The sequence below is a fragment of the Schistocerca gregaria genome, unplaced genomic scaffold (genome assembly GCF_023897955.1).
Source record: "Schistocerca gregaria isolate iqSchGreg1 unplaced genomic scaffold, iqSchGreg1.2 ptg000001l___fragment_1, whole genome shotgun sequence".
Lineage (NCBI taxonomy): Eukaryota > Metazoa > Arthropoda > Insecta > Orthoptera > Acrididae > Schistocerca > Schistocerca gregaria.
The window spans coordinates 936235-940357 of NW_026061697.1; the positions used below are offsets into that span (position 1 = coordinate 936235).

The window sequence follows — 4123 nt, forward strand, 5'->3', positions numbered from 1 at the left end:
AATCCTCAGGAGTGTGAGCGTTTCGAGATGAGTCGTATACATGTTATAGCTGGTCGTCAGCGACCGTGTGGCCTAATGGATAAGGCGTCGGACTTCGGATCTGAAGATTACAGGTTCGAATGCTGTCACGCTCGTTTTTTCCAGTTCTGAAAAAGAAACATACCGTTTTAATGTAGCAATTGAGCAGTACGAAACCGTCTGAATGTTTCTGTTGACCATTTTTTGCTTGGATATGCTCTAGAGCTTGAAACACATACAACAAGACCGGTGTTAACTAGCGAAATGGTCGGCAGAGTACCGACACCGCGTGTTTTGACTGGCATTTGCACATCTAAAACAACGTCGGAAAGTAGCTCGTTCGGCTTTTGAGTCACATAAAGTATGTGTGTTAATTTTGACGCCACTAGCTCTGCATGTTGTCATGCAATTTCTTTACCTCTCAGAAATGATTATGAAATAAAAGTAAAGTACGTGACAAGTGTGACGTTAGGAAAACATTAGGCAGCATGGAGAGATTCTGTATGGGACCACCCAACCCAAACGAGTACTGTGTGTCGTGCTACCCGGGAGGTATTCATCGAGGTAGCCGGCTAGCTCAGTCGGTAGAGCGTCAGACTCTTATTCCCAGGGTCGTGGGTTCGAGCCACACGCCGGCCGGAGCCGGATTTTGTTCCGCTGCAGATGTAAATTACAGTTTTTCTGATTAACGAGATGTAATGGAAATAGCAACTTTAAACTTTGCCTACGTCTCTGTCAGTCGAGAGGAAACTGTATTTGAAGGTGAAGGTGATTTTGTAGACATGTGTGAAAGACATGTTCTGAAATGCAAGTGTTGTTATTTGGAGAGCACATCGGTTACGTGTCAGATGTGTAGCCAAGCAGTAATGGGTCGCCATAGCTGCAATTTTTTTTTTTTTTTTCCTTTATTGTGATTTTAATACCTGTGACAAACAGGTAGGCCGGCAGCGGACCAAGTATGCCGCTCTTCGGCCTCAGAGTATACACAGAACAGAGATGAGGGAGATATAAAAACAATCAAGACGGCGGGGTACAAACAGTAGACAAAACAGAGTTAAAACGGAGTCGGTCACGTGCGTAGCACAATGGATAAAAGCGGAGAAACACGGTGCACAAACGCAGATGGCAGATGGCCACACGTGAACCAGCGGAGCACAAACGACGAAACACAAACACACTGCAGGAGAGTCGAGGCACAAACACATGCGATGGTCTTCGGCGTAGGACGATGAAAGTAACTGACGGAAGACAGCAGAGTCGTGGCCTGCCAAGGGGAAAAGGTGTGGGGAAGAGGAGAGAGAGGGGGAGGGGAAGATGCCAGTGGAGGAGAGGGATGGAGGAGAAGGGGGAGGGTAGGGGGAGTGGAAGCCCAAGGAGAAAGGGGAGGGGAGGGAGGGAGAGAAGGGAGAGAGGGTGCCCACAGGAAAAGGAGAGGAGAGGGAAGGTAAGGCTCAAAGTTGGTAGGAGGGGTAGATGGAGGGGAGGAGGGCATCATCAGGGAGGGGGAGTTGACGGAAGCCACCGAGGGAGAGGGTGTGGAGGGTGTAAAGATGGAGAGCAGGTGGGATATAGGAATGCAGGCGCGGCAGCGGGTTGGGGTGGGAGAGGATGGGAGAGACAAGAGGGTGTGGAGGATCAAGCTTGCGGGAGGTGTAGAGGATCCGTAACCGTTCGAGGAAAAGGAGGAGGTGCGGGAAGGGAATCAGGTCATAGAGGATCCGCGTGGGGGAAGGGAGACGGATGCGATAGGCGAGGCGGAGCGCATGGCGTTCTAGGATCTGAATGGACTTGTAGAAGGTAGGAGGGGCAGAGATCCAGGCGGGATGAGCATAGCAAAGGATAGGACGGATGAGGGACTTGTAGGTGTAGAGGATGGTGGAAGGGTCCAGACCCCATGTACGGCCAGAAAGGAGCTTAAGGAGGCGGAGGCGGGAGCGTGCCTTGGCTTGGATCGTCCGGAGATGTGGGTTCCAGGAGAGGCGACGGTCGAGGGTGACACCAAGGTACTTGAGAGTAGGTGTGAGGGTGATGGGACGGCCATAAATAGTAAGATAGAAATCAAGGAGACGGAAGGAACGAGTGGTTTTGCCTACAATGATCGCCTGGGTCTTGGAAGGATTGACCTTGAGCAACCACTGGTTACACCAAGTGGTGAACCGGTCAAGATAGGATTGGAGAAGGTGCTGGGAGCGTTGCAGGGTGGGAGCGAGGGCAAGGAAGGCAGTGTCATCGGCGTACTGGAGAAGGTGTAGGGGAGGTGCAGGTGGAGGCATGTCTGCCGTGTAAAGGAGGTAGAGAAGAGGGGAAAGGACGGAACCTTGGGGCACACCGGCGGAGGGGTAGAAGGTGTAGGAATCAGTGTTGTGGATGGTGACATAGGAAGGACGGTGGGAAAGGAAGGAAGCGACCAGACGGACATAGTTGAGAGGAAGAGCAAAGGTTTGGAGCTTGAAAAGGAGACCGGAATGCCACACACGGTCATAGGCGCGTTCGAGGTCGAGGGAAAGGAAGATGGCGGAACGACGGGAATTGAGTTGTTCGGAGAGGAGGTGAGTGAGGTGAAGGAGGAGGTCATCGGCTGAGAAGGACGGCCGAAAGCCACATTGGGTAGGGGGGAGGAGGCGGTGTTGGTGAAGGTGCTTGTGTAGGCGGCGGGTAAGAATGGATTCCAGGACCTTGCTGAAGACCGAGGTAAGGCTGATGGGACGGTAGGAGGAGACAGCGGAAGGCGGTTTGTCGGGCTTGAGGAACATCAGGATCCGGGAGGTTTTCCACAGGTCGGGGTAGTAGCCGGTGGACAGGACCACATTGTAGAGCCTGGCCAATGTGGAGAGGAAGGAGGCAGGAGCTTCACGGAGGTGACGGTAAGTAACACGATCATGACCGGGAGCAGTGTTGCGTTTAGGGCGAAGTGTAGCAATGATATCTTGAGTGGTGATTGGGGTATTTAGTTCTGTGTGTGTGATGTTGTCCAAGTACTGGAAGCCAGGAGCAAGCGGGGGGACAGAGGTATCAGTTCGATCACGGACATCAGGAAAGAGGGAATAATCGAACTGGGGATCGTCAGGGATGGTAAGGATATCGGAGAGGTAGGAGGCGAAATGGTTGGCCTTACTAAGGGCATCAGGGAAGGGGTGGTCATCATGAAGGAGAGGGTAGTAGGGAGAGGGTTTAGATCCGGTAAGGCGGCGGAAGGCTGACCAGTACTTGGACGAGTTGATAGGTAAGGTGGCATTAAGACGGGTGCATGTCTGTCGCCAGTCCCGGCGTTCATAGCTGCAAATATTAGCCGGTAATATATAGTATTGTCAGCTGAAGTCTGATGATGCAGACGACCGTAAGCACGAAGTACCCAAGAGTACCGCTAGGCCGCGCCTCTTTAGCTCAGTGGTAGAGCACTGGTGTAATAAACTAGGGGTCGTAAGTCCCATCCTCACAGCAGAAGGATTAATTTTGGAAATCAGTTGCGCGTCGTGGCCGTATAGCAAACAGTATCTGTGATGACGAACAATAAGTGACAGGCGTTTTTTTTTAAGAGTTACTCTCAGATGTGATTAAGGCGAATGGCGCAGATAAAGCATTTGCCAATGCGGTGCAGCATAAGGTGGGACGAGGCAGTTTGAATTACATTTTATAGGTGTATTTCTCACATATCTCAGAGCCTCTCGCGGTCGTCGCCGCCGCCGCCGCCGCCGCCGCCGCCGCCGCCCCTTCTGCTGAAGTAGCAAATGGCCATCGTAGCAAATGCGGCGAGGGACGCCCTGCCTTCGATTCCGAATGCACAAAGTGTGTGGTCTTGTTTCTCAGTCTATATTTGGTCGGTCTCGTAAGAGGTTGAATGTAACGAATGGGTGGGAAAGAGCAAGGGGCAGCGGCTGTGTAGAACGAAAACACAAATCCTCAGGGGTGTGAGCGTTTCGAGATGAGTCGTATACATGTTATAGCTGGTCGTCAGCGACCGTGTGGCCTAATGGATATGGCGTCGGACTTCGGATCTGAATATTACAGGTTCGAATGCTGTCACGCTCGTTTTTTTCCAGTTCTGAAAAAGAAACATACCGTTTTAATGTAGCAATTGAGCAGTACAAAACCGTCTGAATGTTGC

General features: G+C 51.7%; 1 non-coding gene across 1 annotated transcript; it reads left to right on the forward strand.

Annotated features, from left to right (window-relative positions):
- The first annotated feature begins 584 nt into the window (after positions 1-584).
- Positions 585-657, forward strand: Trnak-cuu (transfer RNA lysine (anticodon CUU)). The gene has a single exon. It is a non-coding gene; the product is annotated as a tRNA-Lys (tRNA).
- The last annotated feature ends 3466 nt before the right edge of the window (positions 658-4123 follow it).